Source organism: Cygnus olor, chromosome 1, assembly GCF_009769625.2.
Source record: "Cygnus olor isolate bCygOlo1 chromosome 1, bCygOlo1.pri.v2, whole genome shotgun sequence".
NCBI lineage: Eukaryota > Metazoa > Chordata > Aves > Anseriformes > Anatidae > Cygnus > Cygnus olor.
In genome coordinates, this window is record NC_049169.1 from 204,772,846 (window position 1) to 204,785,053 (window position 12,208).

Sequence of the window (12,208 nt, forward strand, 5' to 3'; positions counted from 1 at the left end):
CAGACAGCATTCCTGTAAAAGCCTTATTTCCTTAGGAAAAGAGGCCGTCAGGTCTAAGTGCTAATAGTGAGGAGTTATAGGATGGGGGGATTATGCCCTTAAAAAAATAATGTCATGTGTCAGGCACTTCTGCAGAGAGATACAGTGGTAGGGTAAGTGCCTTATTTTGTATTGGAGGTGTGAGTTTAAGTCTTGCTCTATCTTTGGTAGAGTCACTGCAAACTGGGGTAGCTACTCATTCAAAAGTGAAAGGAAAAGGAAGGTGGATTTGTCAATCTCCATTACTCCTTTGTGTATTGTCATTTAAAGGCATTCGTGTGACTTCCTTTAATCTGACCCAATAGGCTCATGAAACCTTTTTTAATGGTTTTCTTTACCCGGACAAATAAGACAAATTAAATAGCATATTAATGTAGCATCTGATCCTGCAAATAACTGAACCCACCCTCTGATCCACTTGCACTCTGGAAATGGCTGGATCACGCATGATCAAGTCCAACTGGCAACATAACCTATATCTGGACATTTCAGACAATAAATAAATAAATAAATAAATAATAAAAAAGACCTTTTTAAAATCTACTGTCTAACCAAATCCTGAACCACTACCTAAATATCAGTCTCTAACTCTGTACTCATTAAATATGCTAATGCTATAGTAAAGCTTTAAGTTGTACAACCCCTCTTTGGGGCTTAGTAGTACTGGTGTACGGGAGTGGTTCAATTTTGTGGTTGTTTGGTCCCTGTTACACTCATCATTGAGTGTACAGAATCAAGCACATACTTTATTTAGCCTCTTGGATACAGACGGTGATTTTTGTAGCATCTCCTCTTTGCAGCAGCCTTTGGACCCTTGCAGTTACTTCTGGCATGAAGAGGTGGGGAGTATAAAAGAAGAGAAAGGTGAAATGCCATAGCTGCGAGGATTATCGTATGTAAAAATGATATAAGAGCAAAACCAAGCTTCAGTGGTTACCAGATTCCCTAGGAAAGAGGGGAGAAACCTTTGGTTGAACCCAAACTCCTGTCTGAGGAGTTGTTGATAAGTGAGGATGCTTTGAGTCCTCCTCACTGCTGTGATTATCTGAAGTCTGGATGCTTGTTTATGGGTAATGGCTGCAGGGTGAGGCTGTCTTGATATGAAGAGAATAAAAAGTTGCAGAAAGCTGTATTACTCACAGAATTTTTGAAAGAAATGGCATTACTTATAATTTTATTTAAATCTGTTTGATAGCCACAAAAGTATCTCGTGCTCTGGGTACTATGTACAAAGTCATCACAGCTAAGGGTATCCAGTAACATAAAGTGTGCAAAGAAGCTGCTGGAGCATTTCAGAACAACTTTAACTTCACGTTTTCCAGTAACCCGATGTACTTTCAGTATCTAAAGCTCTGTAATCACTCTTTTTTTTTTCCTTTTTTTTTTTTTCCCCCCCACTGTAGAATTTGCTCTTAAAAAATCAGGTCCAATCTTCAAAAATATTCACTGACTTCAGAGGAATATTTTCATGTCTCTAAGTTCAAACTTACTGTAGAAAATTTACTTATGTAGGATGGCAATCCAAATAATCTTATTTTATCTGAAAGTGTATAAAGGTCATTTAAAAATTTCATTCATCCTAGGCAAAAGAGGTTGCTTGCTTATGAAATTCTGTTATAAATTAATTTTGCATCTGGTACTGCAAATGTACGTGATTGTTTCTTTTTGACCCCCTTGCAATGAATAGGAGAAAGAGATGTGAGTAGGGATCTGTAGCATTAGATCCATTGCTTTTTTATATTTTTTTCTCTATGACATTTTAATGATAAAAGACCAATTTCTGCCCTTGCTTAACCTCCAGCAACCCCACTGATTTCCTTGTTCATTCCAAATTGTAATGAATGACTTTGTACACTGGAGCCCTTTTATTCTTTCTCTTGCAGATTGAGTGTCTCAGCCCGGACAATGGGCTCCTGCCTACATAAGTGTACAACTGGGATAAAACCACTGACTTTAGCAGACGTGCTCCATCGTGACTGAGAGCCGAATCTGGTCTGTGACATACAAACTGTAATGGAATGTAAGCCAGGAAAGAGCATGCAAGTAAGCACCATTTTTAACTCTTTAGCATAGCTTGTGTTTGTATCAGCCCTGACTCATGGTTTATACACATAGGATACGTATTAAATATCGCTGTACTTGCACTACATGTATCTGTTTGAGATAATTATGGCTATTGTAGTACTGGTGCGACTTACAGTCTTTAATGCATTTATCCTCACAACATCTGATAAAGTGAGGAAGTGTTTTTATCTGTATATTATATACAGGAAACTGAAGCCTAGATCATTTTTTGCTACTCCAGGGAACTGAACCTGGATTTTCTGAGCTGAAAGCTAGCACTCAAACTGTTGATCTGTCTTGATGTAAGCGGTACAAATAGGTGCAGAGAATAGCACCTTTTGTAAATTGGGGATACTGAACTACCTGATCATGGTACAGCAGACATGATAAATTGCTTACTATTAAATAAAGTGTTTGGGAATTGTAACTTAGCTATGGAGAGGCTACACTATTATTAATGATGCACAAGGCATATATTTCAGCTTATTCTTCCATATCCATATTGACTCTGAAGTGCAAACAATAATACAAACTAGATTTTGCCAGTAAACTAACACAATTTATCTGGAGGACAGCAGCAGAAAATAGGAGCAGAGCCCAATCACTCTCTGTTCATATGCATGTCTGCTGATGGAGGTGGCCTGGACAGGGGACAGAGAAAATTTTGATGTTCCTTACCTGTCTGCTGAGGATTCATTGAGATGAGTTGAGCCCTACAAAATTAATAAGTGATGAAAACGTGCATCAGAGCCAGTAATCGTACTCAGATCTGCTGTGCCATTGCCACAAGCTCACTTTTTCTCTCTCTAATCTTACAATAATATGCTTACTTTGCCATCTCAAAGGTCAACAATTGGTTCAATACATGGAAAGGAGATGCCTGAATGGAAGGTGTTGGGGAAGTGGAGAGTTTTATTCTGCTGTCTCAGAGGTTGTTCTTTAAAGGGGAAAGGAAGTGTCTCCAGTTCAGACCTGTTCTTTTAATAAGACCAGGGCTGTCTAAGAATGAAATAACTGTCTTTTCATTTCCCAAGAGCATCTAGCATGTGAATTGGTCTAGTCATATGAATTTTGAAATTGCACAAGCATAAATCGAGACTGAGTCATTTAAAGTTTGTCAAGATATGTGGCTTTACTGGAAAATAAGGAGATATTACACAGTTGTCTAAAGCAGCAGATTTCATCAGAAAAAAGTCCCCTTCACAAAGAGATTATGCCTTGAATATGACTGCATATTGGCCTTCCAAGTTTTATTTGATCTCAAATATTATTTGATATAATGCAGTATTTCATTGCAATTTAACAGCTATTCGCATTCACACAGCTAGTCTAAATAGGTTCTTATATGTACCTATCACCCTGGTAGCCAGGCTTCTATATCAAATCCTGAACATTTCATTATTATTAAAAATATAAAAGTAATCTACTCCATCCATTTTGTATGGCGAGATGAGCAAAATTGGATGTGAAGTCACAGTACAGTAATAGAGTAATTATTGTTTGGAGTTTCTTCTAATGGTCAGTTCTATTGAAGATGTATTGTGTTACAGTTTTTCGTGGCTGTTCTGTCATATACTGTGGATTAAGAAGTATTCTCTCCTATCCCATGGATTAAAAAAAAAATGCTTTAAATATTTAGAGAGGAAAATATTTCTATGAAAAGGAGTAATTTGATCTTCTGGACAATTTATACTCTTCTTGACATGATCTGCACCTTCTTGATGCAAATCTTCCTCCTCCTTCATAAGATATCTGTGGAATTTTGGGAAGCAAAAGGGTCCTTGTTCTACTTCATTAGAATGAATGAACCAATATCTTATTTGAAGTCAGCTACATATGGTGTATGCAACTGGTTTAGACAATAGCAGACCCTTTCACTTGAAGGACGGGGATCTTCCATGAGAGACCTCCTGAAATGGTTTCCATAGTTTTTTGTTTGAATTTGTTGTGCTGTTTTTCTTTTAACCACACATTTAGAGATTTAAAATATAAATAATTCATAGAGAAAAAAAATAATAAGCTTAAGGAAGGGAGAATAGAAAACTATATGCTTACAGGACCTTCTGTCTAACTGCCTATAAATAATTGTCTTGCACGTATTAGCCATAGCAGAGCATGGTCTCTGACAGTATTATAAACCTGGACGTCAGCTGCAGAGCTCAGCTGCTGTTTGTAAATGGTCTTAACTGTGCTCTTGATTTTTCTGTGCTTACTGTATATAGTTTTGTTTTATTGGCACTGTACTGTAAGCATATTCTGCACTATGCAAATATAAGAGCTGAGAAGCATATGGGCCGAATCCTGCAACACTCACTCAGGCAAATGTCCAACTCACTTGATGGGAACTTTTCCTGAGTAAGCAGGAGCAGGCTCTCATCTCCATCTTCTGCCTCCGCTGATTTCTCAGGTATGACAACAGACGCTGGTACTTTGAAAACAAAGAAAGTGTGGGTATAAGGCCCAGTACTGTGGGTAGGTGCTCAGTTCTGTCCTCCCTAAGCCCTGAGATCCTCTGAGATGCTGCAAAAGGCATCTCAGTCAAGACAGAAGGACCCTCTCCAGCCTTTAACATCCTGCTGGGCATCAGATAATAAAATGAAAGAATAAATGAAGTGTTAGCACCTCACCGGAATCCATCTCATGGTACCAGTGGTGGAGACATCTCTCCCAGTTAATGCAGGCTGGATTAAGGTGCAGGCATCCTACGGAGTAGGAGGAGGGAAGTCCTGCCTGAAGCATGTGTCAGGAGCCCCCTGCGATTTCTGCTCCCTCACCTTGCTCAAGGGTTTTAGCAGAGAGATGTAACCTATCTCCGAGTGGGAATTCCAGGATTCAGCTCTGCATCTAGCTCAAGGTCAACCCTGCTGTCCATCACACAGGAGTAGGCTCTCAGCCCTCAGCCATGCAGGTGGCTTAGAGTTTGGTCCCATATCTTGATCTCTGTGTATGACATGATGCACTTTGTGGTGACAAGAAGCATGATGTGGACTTCAGGTCCCAGTCCTACAAAAGCTCGTATAAGGGCTCAACTTTGTATTTGACTCCAGTTTTGTCTACACTGGCCATGACAGCCTGATATATATCAGAGAAGCTGGATTTCTTTGATCTAGCTACCATGGGAACCAGTGCAGCAGCAATGCTGTAGTACAGACCACATCACAAGCCCAACAGGGCCCTGGGCTACACACTTGGGGCTGATAAAGTGCTCTGAACATTGGGCTGCGTGTTTTCAGGGCCAATGCTATCTGTAATAGCTAGAGTAACGCTAGCAGTGGTACTCATACCTTCCTTTGTCCTGCAGCCATGTCCTTTCAGCAGTGCCTGATTGGAAACTTAAGCTGCAGCTTTTACTTGCCTCATTCTCATGCACCTTTCAACCAAAATGACTAATTCAAACAGAGGCTTAAAGGTCAAACCCTCCAGACCTGGTTTTGCAAACGCTTTTGTACATGGCTTTTCCCCTTGTCTAAAAAAAAGCTATTCTCATCAGGAAATGTTGGTAAAAAGGGTTTAATTACAGAAATCATTTTGCTCCCTATGGAGAAAGCATGAAGAATGGCATATTTCCACATTTGAATTGCACTTTCATCAAGAAAAGAGTGATTTCCCCTTAAGAATGTTCTGGAGGAGTAGAAAAGAGCATTGAACCCTGGGGTGTGTATTATTTTATAGTCTCTGAAAGGCAAATGGTTTCACTTCCATTGATTAAAATATATGAGTTTTTCCTTCTGCATTACTCTCTTGGAAGTAAAAAAAAAAAAAAAAAAAATCTTTAGCAGAGGTTGTCAGTGGTGCAGCACCTCTTGGCTAAGGGCTGACCTAGCCAACCAAAGACACTTCTGCTGCTGAACTTCTTCAGCAAGAAGCCTCTGACCACAGCAGATGTTGCTACTTTTTGCTTGATGAATGGGGACTTCATGACAGGTGTTTTCATAGGTTTGTGGGAGCAAATGTCAGCAGGGAAACACAACCCAACATCAGGACTATTAAGTGCTAAACTGAACCACAGCTCCAGGACTTGCTCTCCTGCCTCCTAAAGCACGAGGTCTAATAGGCTTTAGTTTTTTCAATTGCCTTCTCATTCCACAGATGTAGCTCCTTTACGAACTTTGCATAAGCATTATCTGGAAGGGAATTTGAGTAAATAGTTTCTGTTCACGAGGAACATTCGACTGTGAGAATCTACCTGTCGTACAGGACACAGGCACAATATGGCAGGCTGGTGAACACTGACATTTTGGAATGAACATCTTCATAAAATATGCTCCAAATTGGTATGCGGCACACTTCTGCAACCACAGTAATTTGCTGTGAACTGAAGCAGGGGGATTTTCCTAAGCAAAGTCGTTTTGTCCCATTAAATTACTATTGTTCTCTCTCTCTTTTTTTTTTCTTTATTCCAAGAGCATCATTGTCTAGTTCAGTTAACAGGGAAAGGCCAATTACACAAACAGTGCTGATCTGTTAAACTTGGATTTACCAGCCAGCATACAAACAAACAGTATGCTACTGCACACTTGGGTTTACTAGGTTCTATTAATAATTCTGTTGGACTTAAAATAAATAAATAGATAGATAGATAAACAGTTAAATAAATAAATAGCTGGAGTGAACAGGCAGATCAAATGGAAGAATTTCAAAACTGCAGGAAAGTACTGCAAACAAGTGAGAGCACTAAGAACAAGAAAAAGCAAAAGTTATATGCAATTGGAAATGAAGATGTTCCATTTCCTTTCTAAAATCAAATGCAAACTGCTCATGTGACTGATTTAGTATTGAACAAGAGAGGGAAAATTGCCTCTTGGCATTTAAATGGAAATGTTTCTTGTTCAGAAATTTTGGAAGCTTGCATACTGTATGATTTTTGAAAGGCTTATACAATTACCATTGAATTTGGATACGTTCTATTCCTAACAATATATATATTTCTCAATTAAACTTTGGCCTTCCAGAGACCTAAATTACCTTTGTCTAGAGTCTAGATTCCTGATGTGGAATATATTCCACAGGCAGCAAGACCGATGCAGATGTATTTGTTTTTTAATATGTATGACTAGAAAAACAGTGAACAGTAGCAGCTATTTTGCAAAGCAGACCGTTACATCGACAACTCCACTGTTTAAGTTAATGTTCTGATTTGTCATGTGCCTTTTTACCCTGATTTCTGGGTTTGGAATAAAATACAGTCTCACCGTCTTACCTTCCTCAAAGGCTGGAAATTTTAGGACAAGAAGAAAAAACAGAACATAGCTGACTTGCACCTGGCTGATTTAAAGGTGTGCCATAAAGAGGACAGTCCCCATGTACCTCAAAGCACTGCATGAAGTACTGCAATCCATTATGTTCAACACTCTTCTTACAATGCAGTTTTAGGGCCTAATCCAGTATCACTCCAAGATTTGTGTTGCCAGCTTAAGCCATGCAGAGTCTGTTGCTAAAAATTTTTGCAGGAGTAAATTTTGAGGAGGGACTTCAAACAGAAAAGCGTGATTATTAGGTGCATGAGAAAATGATAGACTGAGTGTAAAAAGCAACAGATTATGAATCTGGGCAAGAATAAATTATCAGGGACCTGCCTGAGGTCAGGCAACGAAGCAGTAGCAGGACTGGACACGTAGACACACCACCCACCTTTCCCCCCTTCAGACTACGTTGAATAAAAACAGTAAATGAATGTAATTTCTTATCATTACAGTTTAAATTAAAAAAAAAAAAAAAAAAAAAAAAAACTACAACAACAACAAAAAACGACCACAACAACAACAAAAATCATACAAATATTTAAAAGGCAGAAACTGGCAACATTGGTCTTCCTCTCAATGAAGACATAATCTTAAATTATGCAACTGAAATCTTGCAGTCCTTCTTCCTGAGAACTTGGTTTAAATTATTAAACAACATAATTATGCATTATTATTAATAATAATAACAATAATCTCCTGGCATCGCTGTGAATGATGCTTCCTGACCCTAAAAGCAAGGCGTTGTGCAAGTTGCCTAACTTGGGATTGGAAAGAACAGAGGTTTTCTCCTCCTCGTTACATGTGCTGACTCTGGAACCCAGCTGACCCTGGGAAGACAGAGGGAGGCACACCAGAGACAGGGCACAGAGGCACCACCTGAGGCAGCTCTCCTATCCCCATTTCATCCCATTCCCATGCCAAGGCCAATGCTCAACCCATGACTAAGTTCATTCCCATTCTCTGCCCTCCTATTGCCTTCAGATGCCCATGTCCACACTCATGTCCACACACATTTCATCTCACTACCATTTCCACGCCTATGCCCATGCCCAGACCCAGACCCACACCCGTTCCCTACCCATGCTGTGCCCATTCCCATGCCCAGTCCATGTCCAGCTGTGCTCTATGCCCATGTCCCTGTCCATCTTTGCCCCATGCCCATGACATGCCAATCTCTTCACTACGCCCATGTTATGCCAATGCCATGTCCATGTCATACGCATCACTTTTCTGTGCCTATGCTGTGCACGTGCCACCTCCATGCCCATGCCTATGCCTGTTCCCATCCAATGCCCATGCCCATGCCATGTCTATCGTATGTCCACACACAGATCTATGCATCCTTTCCACATGCTATGCCCATGTCCATACCCTTCCCATGCCCATGCTCCTGCCCACCTGCTACCCATATCCATACCCATCCCTTCCCTATGCTCACATTACGCCTTCCCTATGGCCATGTCTATCTCCTCCCTATGGTCATACCTATGGCCATGCCCATGCCTATGCCCACGTCCATCTCTTCTCTATGCCCATGCCCATGTCATCCCCATACTCATGTTCATCTCCTCCCTACATCCATGCCCATGTCTACACCCACGTTCATCTCTTCCCCATGCCTATGTGTACACCCATATCTTCCTCGTGGCCATGCCCATAACCGTCTCCTCCCCATGCCCACACACATCTCCTCTACATGCCCAAACCTATGCCCACGTCCATCTCTTCCCCATGCCTATGTCCACATCCATCTCCTCCTCATGCCCATGCACATCTCCCCATGCCCACGTCCATTTCTTCCCGATGTCTGTGTCTGTGCTCATGTCCATTTTCCTTTCATGCCCATGCCCATTTCCCTTAAATGCTCATGACCATCTCCTCCCCATGCCCATGCCCATGCCCACGTCTATTTCCATTCCATGCCCATGCCCATGCCCATGCCCATGTCCATTTCCATTCCACGTTCATGTCCATTCCTATGCCCATCTCCTGCCCATGTCCATTTCCATTCCATGTCCATGCCCATTCCTATGCCCGTCTCCCACCCATGTCCATTTCCATTCCATGTCCATGCCCATTCCTATGCCCGTCTCCTGCCCATGTCCATTTCCATTCCATGTTCATGTCCATTCCTATGCCCATCTCCTCCCCATGCCCATCTCCTCCCCATGCCCACCTCCACCCCATTCCCACCCCACACCCCTCCTCATGCCACCCCATGCCCATGCCCAAGCCATTCCCATGCCGCCCCCCGTGCCCACGCCGCCCCGAGCCGCCCGCGGTGCTCAGCAGCGGGCCGCATGTGTGCCTGTCATTCCCAGCCCGGGAGCGCCGGCTCCTGCCTCCCATTCATGTAACCTGTGTGTGTCTCTCTTTCTCTCTGTGTGTAACAGAGAGAGGGAGAGAGAGAGCGAGGAAAGGAGAGGAGGAGGAGGAGGGGGGAAGCTTTAAATAAAGCCTTTGGATTGCAGCTGCTTATTTTGAGCAGTCCTACCAGGGACGATTCCTGCCAGGAAAGAAGCTGGACCGGTCTTTTTTATTTTGATTTTGATTTTTGGGGGTGGTGGTGCTGTGTTGCCGAGCTGCCTGCTGAGATGAGCTCCGGTGCCTGGCCGTAGTTGCCCAGTTTGGGATCGCTGGACACATAAGTGGCATTTTGGTGGGGAAGCCTGCAGACATGGTAAGCTTGCGTTTTGCTCCGAAAAGTGCATTTGTGTGATCGCCTCCCTCCAGTTTTCCCTTCCCCCCTTCCTCTCCCCACCGAGCAGACAGGCACACGGCTCAGGGCTGGGGAGAAGCTCCCTGAATCCTTGCCTTTTCCTCCCCACCATCCCTCCCTCTGCCCAGCCTGCTTTTCTCCCCTTGCATCCCAGCCCTTGCTGCTCCCTCCGCACAGTTTGCAGCAATCCAGCAGGAGCCCAGGGATGCTGCCGGAGGCTCCAGGCTGGGGCGCTGGGCACCAGCCACCCTCAGCCCAGCCAGACCTTGCTTCAGGGTACGTTTGGGCTGGCTTCTCCCACCCGACCTCCCCAGCCCTTCCCCTTTGCACCCCGAGCGGTGCGGCTGTGCCGGGGGAAGCAGCAGTGCAGATTTGGAGACATTGGAGCAAGGATGCAGCTTTAAAATCAATCGGTGTTATTTATGTAATAGTAAAAGTGCTGGGGGGGGGGGGGGGGGGGGTAGAGAAAAAAAAGAAAGGAAAAAATTAAATAAGGAAGTGCCTCGGTATTTCTCAGCTGCACAAAGCTCCTTTTGCTCTGTCTGAACCCTCCGCCCCATCCCCATGTCCTGCTGCAGGGTGGTGTGTTGTGAGAGTGTGTGTGTGTGTGTTTACATTTGGATCTGTGCTAGAGTCAGGGATGGGGACGGGGTCTCCCATTTTCCACGGGGGTGGCTTTGCCTTCAACCAAAATTATGAAAAAAATGTGCTCAGCTGCAACTTGGGTGACAATTCTCTTTCTTAGGCATTAAATGTTAAAGCCCTGCTTCTAGCCATGCCCTGCCACTATTGAGATCCCCCAAACAGTGAGGCGTTTGAAAAAAAAAAACTAGAGTGCCTGGGAGAAATGCAGTGGTTCAGACTTGTGCTGATATTCTCAGCAATTTGCATTTTGAAATACAAATTTGGGCTGCAGAACATAAAAACAAGATGCTACCAAAGGGCATTTATATCTTGTTATTTAGTTTTATTAAATATATATATATATATATATATTGGTCTAAAATACCTGGGATATTTTACTTTGAAGTAAGTAGTAGTTAAGGTATGCTAAATCTTAAGAAGAAAAGAAAGCAGTTTCAGTAGTACATGAGGGAGTGTGTATTTACTCTTTCTTACCATGACCATGCTTAAAAATTTGCAGCATTTACAACCATGTAAGCACACCATTTGAAAAACAAAATATATTTTTATGCCACAGCCTTCCTGTCTTATGGGATCCCCAGTCTTTGAAACACAATTTTCATACAGCCAAAACAGAGCTTGCTAAATACTTATTGACCAGATAGACAAGACCTTTCTGCATCTTGAATGCATTTACTCATGGTTCTTCCAGGAAAGTTCAATTCTTTCTGATTAAAAGGGGGGGAAAAAAAAAAAAAAAAAAAAACATTAAACTATAAAATAATATCACATCCCCACCCCACACACATCTCCATTCTTAACTTTGTGCAGTGAAGTCTCATCCTGAATTTAGAGCTGCATTTTTATTTTTTTCTGACAAATGTCCCATGTGAGGGGAGGGACAGAAAATGCAAAAATGAGTGCAAAGCTTTGAAGTTGGAAGTTGACTGTGTGCTCTGCTAAGTAAACTTCTGCTGTGGCGTAGCAAGTTGGTGGGGGTTGCAAGTTGGGGGGAGATGCTCCGGGCTTGGGGGCACAGGATTTGGGCAGAGGAACTTGGCAGACCCCAACCTATCCCAACTCCCTGACCCTAAGAAAATTGTTTGCTCGTAGCGTGGCCCCTCCCCTCCTATGGAAAGTGCTCTGCTCCCAACATGTGCGCCATATGTGCCTGCAAAACCTGAGATTTACCCTATGCACATGTGCCAGCAGCACTCTGGGTCCGGCAAGGAGAAGCCCAGGGCAGGGCATCGGCCATGGGAGAGCCGCACATCTCCCCGCCTGGCTGGGGGAGGCTGGGGCTCAGCCAGTGATTTGTATTTAATTTATTTCATTGGCTTCTTCCGAGCCAGGCACCTCCTACTTGGCGTCTCAGCCTGTAGCACTTTTATGGGCTTAGGTGGAAAAAACAGTGAGTACAGCTGTATATTTTTTAGTGTGTGTGGCAGGGTTCCTACCCGTAAAGGTAGGAGGACGCATCTCTTGCTGTAGCACTGTTTTGCAGTGAGACAAGCCTTCA

At 42.9% G+C, this 12,208-nt stretch overlaps 1 protein-coding gene across 12 annotated transcripts in view; it reads left to right on the forward strand.

Annotated features, from left to right (window-relative positions):
• Positions 1-12,208, forward strand: part of TENM4 (teneurin transmembrane protein 4) — an 879,437-nt gene that overhangs the window by 272,769 nt on the left and 594,460 nt on the right. For 7 of the 12 annotated variants that reach the window (XM_040544433.1, XM_040544442.1, XM_040544434.1 and 4 more), the window contains exon 1: positions 9,771-10,026. The gene's annotated coding sequence lies outside the window, so the exon portion shown is untranslated. Of the gene's footprint in view, positions 1-1,922; positions 2,083-9,770; positions 10,027-12,208 lie in introns of those variants that run through there. The other 5 variants (XM_040544437.1, XM_040544438.1, XM_040544444.1 and 2 more) reach the window with 2 other exon arrangements.